The sequence below is a fragment of the Helianthus annuus genome, chromosome 16, assembly GCF_002127325.2.
Source record: "Helianthus annuus cultivar XRQ/B chromosome 16, HanXRQr2.0-SUNRISE, whole genome shotgun sequence".
NCBI classification, from domain to species: domain Eukaryota; kingdom Viridiplantae; phylum Streptophyta; class Magnoliopsida; order Asterales; family Asteraceae; genus Helianthus; species Helianthus annuus.
The window spans coordinates 187,931,222-187,945,925 of NC_035448.2; the positions used below are offsets into that span (position 1 = coordinate 187,931,222).

Consider the following 14,704-nt stretch of genomic DNA (forward strand, 5'->3'; position numbering starts at 1 on the left):
GCCATAAGCATCAGTATCACTAATAAGAAGAAAATAACCAAAATTCTGATAAAGTATAAAATTTCAAAATTTGACATATCAAAACAAACTCTTAAATAATAAGTCAAGAAGTCGAACACATACAAAAGAGAAATATTGATCATGGTGTTTTCACTTCCATGTTTATAAACTTGCATATTTTTTTCTATTACATATCAAATTAGACTCTACATACAAAACATGGAATAGAGATAACCTTTAACATACCCTAAAAATACCTTAGGAACTCACAATTTGTAAACTATGATTCAACCCGAAAACCGACCCAGAATCATTTAAGCATGGCTTCCTCTTTCTGAACTGTTTTGGCAGCCGCAACCATCGCTTATAACGGTTGTATAGACACCATTACCAGTCCCAAAACTGTACCTAATTGCATGTTGTTGGTATTCCTTTTCTTGTTTTGTTATGGTACTCGTTACCCCTACTATCCAATGTTATTTGACCACTGTTTACAGCATCGAGGCACCACCCACGCAGCCACAAACAACCCAAATCGCTGCTGCCCCAACACAAGGATTTGCTCCAGAAACCGTAGGACGCATGACAATATGGTCTGGTTTGCTGCACTTTTATAACAAAGTCCTTATGTTAGTTTTTCAATTATAATTAAATCTCCTTTTACTACACCATTACCTAAGTTTTTAGCACATGAATGAATAAAATTTCGTTCAAAAAGTTCAAACTAACACACTTAATACTCCAATCAATTCTTAATGTTAAACTATGTTTATAATAATAATAAACGATGTTAAAGCTATATATGGGGTATGTCAGTCAAAATTCAATAATCTCAGCATGTACCCTATGATAGAGATTCATTATCTCTATAACTTATCAGTTTATATTCTACAAACTCTTAGCGACCAATTGGGATGAATTTCATTTTAGAACGAACATAACTAAAAGGTTTAACTTTATCACAATTATAATTAACTCATGATTAATAACAGTTTTAAAATCTAACCATTACCTTGAACCTAATGACTTTCATGCCAAGATCCAGGGATGTTTGGGATACTTAGCAGCAACCTTTCGTACAATAGTAGGAAAACCCAAACAGTGTTTCTGGCTTTGGTGCAGCCTTTCTTGCATTGTCAATGTCTGCAAAAAACCTAAATCAGAAAGGTTGGAAATAAAATTTGAAATGGGTAAATATAATAAACCTGCCACTTACGTAGATTCAGGCCATCCTCATTCATAATGCTTTTTCCTAATGTTTTCTTTGCTTTTTAGGGGGAAGATGGGTGGTTCTCTCCATAGGGCATACAAAGCACAGATTGTTGGCGGAAGCCCGCCACATTTAACATATAAAGTTTTTTTATATGTTAAATATGGCGGGCTGCCGCCAACAACCTGTGTTTTGTATGCCCTAGGAGAGAAGCACCTATGTTCCCCTTAAAAAGCAAAGAAAACATTAGATTTTTGGATTTGATGTTTTTCGATGCTGAAAGGTCATCAGTGATGACTGTGTGATCATGCTTTACCTGAGAACAAATGCACCAAGTTAAGCTCAAGGTTTTTCAACTTGATCAAATGTCACTTATACTCTTTAATAAAGACCTTGTTCGTTTTTTGCACGCCCTGTTCGTTTTTTTTAATGTTGAAACAACGTTAAAACCTAAAACCCTATGCTGAAGTGTTGTTTTTTGTACCTGATTGAGCTGAGGTGTCGCCTCAAAACGCTTCACGTGTTTTGACGCTTCAGAGCAAATAAAACGTTTTGCCAAACGGTTAACACTTTAAGCGAGCTTAAAGCGCGCTTTTTTAAACTAAGTTTCCAACACAAGAAAACTACACAATTGTTTTATTCTATTTTTTACTATTTTCTTCTTTAGCACATTAAATGTAATAATTGAATGTGATAAGAAAAGCAGTGTGACTTACAGGAAGTGACTCCCATATGGCTTCATCAGTCAAATGTTCTTCATTTACTGGAAGTAACGCCTTGCACATTCTGTACACATTACAAATCTTGTTTTCAGATTATAGGGTTACTTATTTCAAAATTCATTTACAAAATCACCCACAAATAAAACTAAAGCGACCTAATGGTCGGACCATCGGTTCCCCTTCAATAATCAGATTAACAAACTTAGAATGCTTGTACTCCAATTACTGTGTAGGTCTCAGTTGATATGGAAGCAACCATAACAGAGGATACTCAATGGTATTTAATGCTCGGACCATCGGTTCCCCTTCAACAATAACTTGAGGTAAGCCTACAACAGGAAACAACACGTCATAAACCCAAAATTTTAACCAAATTTTAACGAAACAACACGTCATAAACCCAAAATTTTAACCAACCAGTAGCAATCTTGGATAAAAGAAACTGGTAAAACTAAAATTGCAAAATTATGAAAGCAGTGAAACTTTGAATATTCAATAATAAACCATAGTATTACAAAATTATGATTTAGAAAAATAATAAAAATTAAAAATTAAACATTACAATTAACACTTAATAGAATATCTCGTTCTCTCGCCTTCTTCCATGCAATTTCGTTTTTTGTTTTAATTTGTAGATCAGCTAGCATATCACAGGTCTTCTGATCCTATTTCAGCAAATTTGTAATAAACTCTTCTGCTTTTTGTTTAAACTCTGTTGGAGTAGAAGAGGCAACTTCATCTAGCAGTGCAATGCTACTCCAGGTTTGCTTATAATATTTATCACTAACAATAGCAACCTTTTGGTTGAGTTCTTCAGCGTTTCTTTGTTCTTGGAGTGACCAGGTTGAAAATTCGATTTTAAGATCAGTGGTATCGGACCAGTGGTAGAAGGTTTTCCTTGCCATTTAGGAAGAATGTAAGTGTTTTTGGACAATTTGTTTTAGGATGAATGTTTTTTTTTTAAACTGAAGTGTTGATGTTTTCAAGTAAAATAATAATGATGCTTTATAGTGTTTAAAATCTTTGATAGAGAAAATGAAGAGACATCTCATAATTATGATAACCTTTTTTTGAAGGTTTCAATTTTGTTCCTTGGTTTTCTACATATTTAATTTTACTTGTTTTCCCATGAAAACTCATTTTTCAAAGGTTTTGCATTAAAATGCTTAATAGGATAACTGAACAGACAATTCCCATATACACGTTTTTTACTCTTAAATCATTAAATGTACATGGTTTTTAAGTGTAAATGTTAATTTAATGTTTGCCTTTAAAGCTGACCTTTGGCCTGTTACATATAGTATATAATAGCATTGCCAATAATTTTTTTTTTCATCAAAACAGATTCATTCAGTGAAACAAAAGTGCAACTATTATTGTTTTGCCTTTGTTCTTATAAATATATTAGAATGGAGTCATTTACTTCTGCAAAATCTGACGATTTCAAGCAACGCTTTATTAAACAAATCGAAGACCAAGTTTTGGCTGATAGATCTACTCTTCAAGAGTTGAAGAGGTGTTTTAACGGACTGGAACTTGGTCTGCTGACAAGTGACCAAGTTTCGAGGGACTTGAGGGCAATGCCGACTACTTCCGTTCGTGACCTGTGTGTTGCGAGTAATATAGAATGTGGAGAAAGAGATCTGGAGTTCATGAGAAAGATCAATGAGATACACAGAGAGGTTCAGTGCTCCATGGAGTTGAAGTTAAAGTTCCTTGATTCTTGCAATTAGAGTTAGATGTCTCTGATTAGTTTTCTTTTTTATATGTAATTCCTACTTTCTTAATACTTCATATTTTATAAGTATTATTTTTTTATCACATTTTAGTTTTACATCTTAACATTGTTGTTTGGTACCATGGATGATCTGTTTAATGTTCATTTATGTGCTGACTTTAACAATTTTGGAAGCGAAACAGTTTCAACAAACACGGGTAACTTTTTCCTTAATTTTAATTAAATTAAGATTATTTGGTACTTGTAGATATTCTGGGGCTAAAGTCAAAAGCTACATTAGGGACAACAACACTCAATATGGTACTCTTACAGACTCAAGTGTAGTTGTTTGAACAATTGATTCTAATGTTTTATTAGCATTTTATTGATTCTTTGTTAGTTACATTTGATGATGATCATATGAATAGTTAAGATCTATGAAAAACTTCAATTCAACGAAAGTTAAGTACCTTTTCAAGCTGATGTATAAAATTACTTCTACAAACTTCAATTCGATTATACCTCGGTCACACAGCCACCACAACTTCCAGTCGTTCCCAGCTCTCCTGCAGAATCAAAACTTAATTAGGCATTTAATCAGAAACTTGATGAACACAATTCAAAGAACAATTCTGCCTTGTCCTGTATCTGACCATGATGTGCACATTATACAAGATTAAGTACTTACATGACAGTTAATTTATACAACATTGTTTGCTATGTTGTATATATTCTAGGGCTAAAGTCGAAAGGTCCATTGGTGGCAGCAGCACTCAATATGCTAGTCTTATAAACTCAAGTTTATATCTTTTAATATATGTTCGGTTATTTAACAACATATTTTGATAACAAACGAAGGTGAACACGAAAATAATTTTATAGCCCTGAGATTAGAAAAAGACGTATAACAGGCAAGAAAGTAATTTTATGAAACCATGTTGAGGTAAAATGAGGAAAACAACCGTGTAGTCATTTAAGATGATTTTCGTCCTAATTTACAGCAAAAAGATGACAATAAAAACCCTAATGAAGGCTACCTTCAACCTAAATAATCCTAGAAATCAACCTAAAACAGTCTACAACACCCAAAAGTTAGAGTTTATACTATGCGCCTTGCTTAAAAAAGCCCTCGGAAACACACAAACAGATTCAAACTGAAACTAAGTTACAACATAGCAATGTTGAACTTCTACTCTAATCACATTGTTTTACACCATGAATGACAATATAAAGTTTATGCTTAAGATACATACCAGAAGTCTTTACGATAGAACAACCATTAGTTGTTGGAAACATGAAGCTTTGACCTATCAAAAAGTTTGATGGTTGTTTTGGTATCTCCAATGGCCTAACTACACTTTCAAGCCATTCAATAGCTTTAAACCTTGTCATAGCTACAAAAAATGAAAAAAAAAAATCAAATAATCAACAACATTTCTATTGTTTTGTTAGAAAGAATTTGAAGGCAAAATTTAAAATTATACCTGCTCCTTGGACTTTCCTTGAAGGTAGAGTAACACTAAACAATACCGTTTCAAACTTTAGCGAAAACAACACTAAAGGATACCGTTTCGTAATTATGACATCAGCGAGGACTACATAGCATACATGAGAAGTTGACACGTAGCCAATTCTATGTCATTATCTAAGCTCCCTTAATAGATAACATCATGTTCAAGATAACCTCTTTCGTGTTCATGTGAGCAAGAAGAGAGAAAGACACAAAGGATGTGTCAAACACAGTTCACATGATACGGATTTGACACCTGAACCTGTATCATCTGAACTATGTTTCACACCTCCTTTGTGTCTTCCTCTCTTCTTGCTCACATGAACACGAAAGAGCTTATCTTGAACATGAGTAATGACACAGCTGTCTTCTACCTCCATCGCTAGATTCAAAGGGCAAATATGGTCAAAATCAACAAAGACAAGATTAATAATATTTAATGTTTTGAATGTGATGGTTCATACCTTTAAGATGAAATCTGAATTATGATGTCATGCAGAAAGGTCGGATTTATGATGTCATCGAATCCTATGTGGCATACCTAATATCATGACACGTAATCAAAGTGAGGTCAGCTTCTAAGCTCCTTTTATACATAGTAAAGATGTTAGTTTGTCTAGAATAACATAAATATTTAATCTCAGGTACTTGAAACAGCCAATGAAACTGTCGAATCGCATTTAGGTTAAAGTTATAATTCGGTTAGTCTGGTTAGTAAAATTTTAGGACAGGGATTAAGACCAACAAAAAAAAAAGAAAGAAAAAAAGAAAGAAACTTAATTCCAATCCTATGCATTAATTGAGTATCATGAATTTAGTAAAATGCAAGAGTACAATGAAATAAAGGATCTGAATAAAGCACATCATACACCTCTTCACTACATCAGATACACCTAAATAATTATATGCTTATTTCATATAATACATAATAAGAAATTCTTACACAAGGCACAGCTCTTTGCGCTTAAGCGCGATTTTTAAAAAAAAAAAAGCGTCCAGCCGTCCACACACTCCCTTTTTATAATATATAATTTGTCTTTCCTATAACTGTACCTGAATTCGAAGTGATGCACCCTGCAGTTTGGGATTTGAGCTTGTAAAACTTCTCAATCTGGTGTCGTGTTCTGATAAGGTCCTTCGCCATCACCTTAACAGCTCCCTGGGAAATATACGTGAAATAAATAATACGAGCAGCTAATTTTAGACGAATCAATGAAGTGGGTCCTGAAATTAGGGAGGAATAAACCGAAAAAACAAAACTCAATATTGCAAATTTATGAGCAAGTAATGAAAGAAATAAGCTTACCATTTGACCTTGTTTGGCAATTTCCTTGATTTCTACGATTAGTTTCTTTTCTTGCGTCTGCAAACCTTGCCTCTCTCTTTCTATTTCTCTAATAGATTTATCTATCATTCTCTTGTTCTCCCGCAGAAGTTCTGCAATTACCAACCATTTGGGTCAAAACTAAATATTCTTTCCAACTGTATAAATAAGAGCTGTCTTTTGTCATTCTCTATGCCAACTGTTCCGTATGTAGAATGTCAATAATTTCAAATAAAAACTGAATATAACGGGTCATACTTGTTTGTGTAAGTACTTCACTCGCAACTTTTGTTTACGCAACAACCTAAAAATAACAACAATGAGGACAGTGGACAATAGGGCAAAGAAACGACGATAAGTGGTGAGTTTGGAGGTGATACCTTGTTGTCAAGTACAGCATCGCTGTCGTCTTCATCATTGACTCCGCTGTTCTAGAATCGGACGACAAATAACATTGACTCGTCGCCTTTTGACTATCTGAAATTGAGAGTTAGAACTTCACGGGCTTTATATCCCAGCCATGGACATGGTCTGAGTTGCAGACTCGCCTGCCTGACCGCCCGAGCTGCAGGCGGAAGTAGAGGGTGTAGGTCCCGCATGGAAAAGGAAACTCCACCTCACCGTCGACTTCAAACCACCAAATCTGCTGAACACATGCATACCGAACAGAATCTAGATAACAATAATGAAAAATCCAATTCGTTTGTCATTTATCGTAATCATTTCTTGTGATTTTAGGCCACAATATATATTTTTTTCAAGGTATGCATGAACCACAAATACAAAAAGAAAGACAACCCTCATTTCAGATTCTTCTACAGTTTAATCCCAACATTTCAATACATATAATTCATTCATCAAGATTTCAATAAAAATAACTTCAGAACCCTAAAATCTTTAATTTTCACCTTAATATATAGTGTAGCCAAACAGGTAGATACTAAACAAAACCCTAATTAAGCAAAGACATCAAGGCAGATTTTTATGACAGAAAACAAAACCCTCGTTTCAACAGATCTGTCTGTGGTCTGAATTCAACACTGATTAAAGTGAGATTTCATACCTGATTGCTTGTATTGTCTGGATTGTATGTGATTCAATCAGAAGGAAAACGCTTCTTGATACCTAGGGTTTTTAGAAAAGAAGTGATTTGTGGTTAGAAACAGCTGTGTGGTCGAAATAAAACCATATTCATCATCATCATCATCATCATCATCACGATTTAACCCTATTTTTCCAACAAACTCAACTGAAATCATCATCATCAATTTACCGAGTTGATATTGAAGAAAAGAATTAATAGAAACTACATACACACACGTACACAAACCTGTTGAGTAAATTAGAGATATGTGGAGATGAAGTTGTGTTACTTGCAGACAACCGGATCGAAGATGTTCTTCTGAGTTGAAGAGAGAGAGAGAGAGGTGTGAAGATTATGTTTTCAATTTTGAAAAAATGAGCTGGACTATATTTGATTGAGAGAGAATAAAAGATTAAAATTACCATTTGAATTTGATTTTTGAAATTCCCTCCTAAAAACTCTGACCTTATTTTCAATTTTGAAATATAGATAGTTATATTTAATTTTAAAGGTGGAGGTTGAAATTATGACATCAGCGTTATGACATCAGCGGAGTCTATGTGGCATCCAATGTGGCATATCTAAGAAGATGACACATAAGCAAAGTAAGGTCATGCTCTAAGCTCCTTTTATAGTATAGATAGATTTGTCTGGAGTGTTTGTGCTGAGTAGCTCTCGTCGTTGAATTTTCTTTTAAGCTCCAAAGTCAAAATAATCTATCTATTTGATTATTACTCTTCATTGATAGTTCATTATTATCTTATATTTTTTTGTCAATTACTCTTCATTGATAGTTCATTATTATTCTTAAATTTCGTTTGATTATTTCGTTTTACCGGTTAGTCTTTTAGTTTTTTTTTTATCATATAACTTAGTTTATCTATACTAGTTATTATGTTTGGTTTCGTCCAATTTCCTTTATACTATTAGTTGATTTGCTTGAAAATAATAGTATACGCCTAATCGTTAAGGCTATTGATTTTGAGTCTACCCCTAATTTGCTAATTTTATATACCACAATAGTTTTGATCTTGTTGATTTTATAAAAAGCTAGACTTTAAGGGCATGTTTGGCTAAGCTTTTCAAAGTAACTTATTGACTTATTGGCTTAATCAAAAAGCCAATAAGTCATTTTATTGTTTGGCAAATTGAAAAGTGCTTTTGAAAATAGCTTTTTGAGATGAATGAAAAGGAGTTTTTAAGAAGTCACAATATTGTGACTTCTTGGCCAGCTTATAACTTTTCAAGCTTCAAATTACCAATATACCCCTTATTTACCCCCTTATATCATATAAGCTAAGCCAAACACTTTTTAAAAAACAACTTATTGGCTTTTCCCACTCCATAAGCTAATCCAAACACTTTTTTTAAAAACTCATTTTCAAAAAGTTCTTTTCCCAAAAGTCCTTTTCTCAAAAGTCCTTTTTAATCCTAATAAGCTTAGCCAAACATGCCCTAAATTAAGCACTTAATTCAAAAAAGGGCCTTAAAATTTTGTTTTGCTTTAGGCACTTATAAACATTTAGCCGACCCTGTTTACATTTAGGACATTCTTCTGTAGTTGGGACAATGAGACTTTACAATGGTACATTTACAAAATGAATAAATATTTCATTTAGCTTTCCTTCATTTACATGCAAGTCCTTCACTTACATTTACAATAGCATCGACCCCTCCAATCCAGCCCTCTTTAACTTACATTTTTACCCTGAAACTTAAACCTTTCATATTAGGTTTTAGTTAATCAAAAGCTATATTAATTAAGTTTATTGAGAAAGAAAAAAAGTCTTTACCATAGTTGAAAAGAAAATTTTAAATGACTGTGTAAAAAAATCAAACATTTTCATGATTTTAACTTTAAAACATTATCATTTAAACAATTTGCAAATGCAAGGGTTAAATGTTAAATTATTGAATGTCTTGGGAGTAAAAAGAAGAGAAATTTACGAAAATATCAAAGAATAAGTTTGACTTACTAAAATGGCCACCTCATGCGTCGGTGGAGCAGGGCATCACCGATTACGAGCAGGGCCGGCCCAAGGGTAAGCCAAATGAGGCTTGGGCCTTGGGCCACATTATTAACTACAGGGCCTCCATTTAAAAAAAAATTATATTATACGTTCTCAAAAGTCTGGTCGTATAGGTTAGGGCGGCTTAATCTTCTTCATAGAACATTATTGATTATGACAGCGGGTTATCAGTTATGGCACCGGGAAGAGAAACAGCCGCGCCGCGCCTCATCATCTTCTTCAAGTTTCAAGAATCAAGACTTCAACAACGGTAATTTTTATCTTCATTATTTGTCGCCAGCCACTGCATCAAGTCACTGTATCGCTGTTGAAGGTAAATTGCTGCCTAATTTATCTTCTTCAAGTATTTAATTTGCTGCCTAATTTATAAAATCAAGTCACTGTACTGATTCATCTTCTTACAAAATCAAGACTGCATCTTCGCTCAGTGGCTGCATCTTCGCTGAATCGCTGTTGAAGGTAAAGCCCTAATTTCCTAGTTGCCTAATTTTCTAGTTAAAATCTGTTGCCTAATTGAAGTTTGTGATATTAGCCCTAATTTCCTAGTTGCCTAATTTTCTGTTTGTTAGCGAGTTATGTGAATTTGTGATAGATTTATAATGTCTAATAGATATCGTAAACATGAAGCCGGCCATTCTAAAAGGCAAAAGAAACAAAAACGAGAAGTTGAAATAGAATCACTAAAGGGTTCTTTACTAAAGGTTTTTTTTTTTTTGTGGGGGGGGGGGGGGAGGCCACAAACTTTTACTTCGCCTTAGGCCACCAAAATTGTTGAGCCGGCCCTGATTACGAGACACCTTTTGCGTCCTTAAATATAGAAGTGACACGTGTCCGTGACGCATCTCATACGTCCATGACTCATCCCATGCGTCCGTGACTCATCCCATGCGTTGCCGACTCATCCCATGAGTCCTTAAATATAGAAGTGACACGTCTCTCAATGGGATGCATGGGATGAGTCACGGACGCATGGGATGAGTCGGCAACGCATGAGATGAGTCACAGACGCATGGGATGATGGGATGAGTCACAGACGCATGGGATGCCTCAAATCTCGCTAAAAGTAAATTTTATGAGTCACGGACGCATGAGACGCATGGATGTCATTGAGACACGTGTCACTTGTATATTGGCAAACGCATGAATCAGCCCTACAGACGCAAAAGGTGTCTCGTAATCAGTGATGTCCTGCTCCACCGACGTATGAGATGGCCATTTTGATAAGTCAAACTTATTCTTGGCTATTTTTCATAAATTTCTTTAAAAAAAAAAAACCATTTATTGGCTAACACATGAGATTAGGTGTGACAAATGTATGATATGTGAAGGGCACGTTATGGCGACTTACTCTCTATATAATACCAAATACATACACATCTAACAATTCTATTGTTATGGAACAAGGTTTATATACACATCTAACAATTCCATCGTTATGGAACAAGGTTTATACATCATAAAAACAATAATATATAAACATCATATATTATAGTAGGGTCAGTGTCAAATGACACCATTCTTTTTGCGGTTCATAGAGAACTTATAATAGTCAAATTCTGAATAACACAAATCTTTTTTTTACGATTGACAACACCGATTTTATAAGAAGAAAAACTGGCCCCATTTTTCATTGGTTTAATGAGAAAATGTTATATATACTTTTACTATATAATTAATAAATATATAAATGTCATATCATATTTAAAAATATAATTTAGTAATTAAGCGCAATTTTCTAATTCCAATTCAAACATAGACAATAACGAATTATAAGCCCATTTTCTTTATATACACAATAACTTATTACCCAATTCCCCCAATTATTAACCTAATGTAAATAAAAAGCCGTAGAAATGAGTGAAATTCACCTGGGGATTAAGTGATTAACATTTAAAGCTTGGAATACGAGTAAAGGTTGGCATCTTACTTTCGTTCTTATTTTTTTTAATTATCCGTGAAGCTTAAAATATTTCTATATTTGCTTATGTGATTGTACACTTGGTTGATTAAAGTTATTGATTTTTCTTATTAATTTATGCTTTACATTTTTAGGGTTCGGTTATTGATTTTAATGAAAGTTTTATTTTGGTATTGCCTTTTATTATATGACCGAAAAAACTAACACCATAGAAAATTGGTATCCTTGAACGCCGTAGTCGAGTGAAAGAGTGTTACAGTTTGTTAGAATGAAAAATTTTGGTTTTACAAGGAGCACTTTATAAATAAATTAATAGCGATATTACGTAAAAAACTGTCCCGTATGATTGATTACTAGTTAATAAAACAAACAAATGATGATAATGGACAATTAAGATGACACAAAAATATAATAGAATGATGAAAGATGGGTTCACTCCATGGCCTAACGGCCCTAACCGAAGCAACCGGTTGAATTGGTAAGACAACCGAACCACTTATTTAACTACCTACAGGTTCGAATTTCAGGAGCCACAAATTTAAGATAAAAAACGTGCTCTGGACCTACACCCTTGAATAGTAAAACCAATTAATTACAAAAGTGGTCCATGACATGTATATTGACTATACTCAATAATTTGTGTACACAATTTATTTTAATTTTATCAGCCTTCAAATAAAGTGTCATTTATTATTTTGGCCCTCAAAGTAGTTGCCATTAAATTGCCCATAGGCTTTTAGTGTGAGATAAGGTTTTGGAATTAATAGGTTGTGGGTTCGATTCCTACAAAGGGGTTTTTCTATATTTATTGGGTTTCCTCCTTAATTGGTGTATATACATTATGTCTAGTGGAGATGGATATGATCGGATGGTTCCATTGGTGGCACGATGATACTAAAGTGGTCCGTCAGTGATCCAAATTTGTCGTTCAAAAAAAAATTTAACTTGCTCCATTAAATTAGTAATAATAATCATGGTTGCAAAAGTTGCTAGACGTTCCCTAGTCGGTCGATTGGGGAGTTAAGAGTACTCGACCTAGGCGGAGAGTACTCGGGGAGTACTCGAACATTTAACTTGTAAAGAAATTAGTTTTTGGAAATTAAATATAGAGTGGATTACATAAATTGTCCTTTATTTATATACTAAATTACACTTTTTGTCCTTTGTCTTAAAAAATCACGCAAAATGTCTTTTATTTTGTATTTTTTACACACGTTTTGTCCTTTAAAGTAACTATTGTTAACTTTTACTTAACTTTAAGGTAAAAAGACCATTTTGTCCAAATGATATAGTTTAAAGTTTATTTATAAAGGACATAACTTGTAATTTACTTAAATTCTTCTATTTTATTTATTTTCTTTTTATTATATTAAGTTTATCACTATTGTTTTATCGATTAGTTTAAAAATTGTAATTCATTAATTAACATATCTTTATAAAGAATATATGTTTTTATAATTTAACTATTTTATTTGTTTAATTAAATTATTTATTTTTTTATTTTACAAATAATATAAATTTCTATACTATGTTTTATATAAACCATTGGTGTAACCGAGTTACTTTTGTATCATTTTTACAATTATTATATGTTGTACAAACGAAATTTAAACCAAAATATGGAGAAAATAAGTACATCGGTTGCGCGTTGGACTTGAGTATTGATCGACGCTTCACCTTTTAGTATTTGAAATTTTGACTCAATTACTCAAATGGACATTTAAGTATTAGACAATGGACTATTGGTATTGACTTTCAATTTTATTTACTTAAATGAGCTCTATTTAAATCTTGGACCGAACATTGTTGATGTTGGTCTCTAGTCATTTCATTAAAAATGATATACACACAATATATATATATATATATATGTATGAAAATAAATTGAGCCAACCGAGTCGAACCGAACTGAGCGGACCTTTTCTCGTGCTCGGTTCGTTTACAAACCGAACCGATTCGAACCGAGCATTTTTTCAATCGAGCTGAATCGAACGAGCAAATTTCAAGCATTTTTCGAGCGAGTATCGAATGAGCGTCGAGCGCCGGGCAATTTAAATAGCCCTAGCCTATAGTGAAATTATATCCCTTACAAGAAAATTACATATTACTTTAGAAGAAAAAATATATAATTAATTAATTTATGTACTATAAATTTGTAACATTTGTATGTATGTATAGTTGTAAATTGTGCTTAAATGGTTGTACCCTAATCAACTAATGGTTTCATCATCTTACCAAATTCAATTGGTTTGATCCGTTCAAGTAACTAGTTAGGCCGGAGGGTGTGGGGGCGCCACCCTTGCCTATTCAGCATCAATGGCGCCTGGGTGGTGGCGCCACCCCACACCATGGGGTTTAAGGAGGGGCGCTATAGGTAGCTCGCCACCATGGTAACGAGGAGGAAGAAGTGTTCAGGTGGGGCCCACATGCATTTCAACCAATACAATTTTTTTTAATTTTATTTAATAGGGGGCTTTATCCCACACGCTGCAAGTTAAGGGAATGCATTATAAAGCCCCTTGGTTGATGTGGATCATACGTGTTACTGACGTATCTTGATAAAACCCCTAGGGGCTCCATCCCACACCCTTCAGCCTTATCATCAAATTTTATAATCATTTATTTCCGTAGTAATCTATTTACACGAGAAATCCATGTTGAGAAGAATAGGACTCGTTGCCATAGTTGGGTAGCAAAATTTAAATGGGTGTTTAACAAAATTAAACATTTTTATGAACTTTCCAACATTATCACTAAAATTTCTTTGCAAATAGAGGGGTTAAATATTAACTTCTTTAATGCTTTGGGAGTAAAAGGAAAACCATTCAATGGTGTTATGTGTGAAATGTATATGTGAAGTGCACGTTATGTAGACTGAAGGGGTATGGTCTCAGATCTTGCGTCAGCATCGACCGCGAGTGACCATTACCCTTATCAAAACCCCCACCAGCCAACAACCTACTTGTGCCCATGCGAGAACGCGTCGACACAAGGGTTGAATCCAATCCATCTAGTGATGAAGGAGGACTTACCTGGAACATGAGAACGGTAGAGTGATGCGACATAGCATCACATCTGATGTATGAAAACGGAAATATTCACAGCGATGCGGCCTCGCACCGCGTCCAGTGAACACTTCTATCAATACAAGGAAGCTGGATAACAGCAACAGTCACCACAGGCGACGAT

The 14,704-nt window shown here is 34.0% G+C and overlaps 1 long non-coding RNA gene across 2 annotated transcripts; it reads right to left on the reverse strand.

Annotated features, from left to right (window-relative positions):
• Window positions 1–1,429: 1,429 nt before the first annotated feature.
• On the reverse strand, window positions 1,430–5,701 carry LOC118488010. Of its 2 annotated transcripts, none has more exons than XR_004883260.1 (7): window positions 5,624–5,701; window positions 5,134–5,541; window positions 4,903–5,043; window positions 4,120–4,215; window positions 2,088–2,261; window positions 1,927–1,996; window positions 1,430–1,526 (listed from the first exon to the last, which is right to left on the reverse strand). It is a non-coding gene; the product is annotated as an uncharacterized LOC118488010 (long non-coding RNA). The 2 variants fall into 2 exon arrangements; XR_004883259.1 differs by having other exon boundaries at window positions 2,088–2,597.
• Between the last annotated feature and the right edge of the window lie 9,003 nt (window positions 5,702–14,704).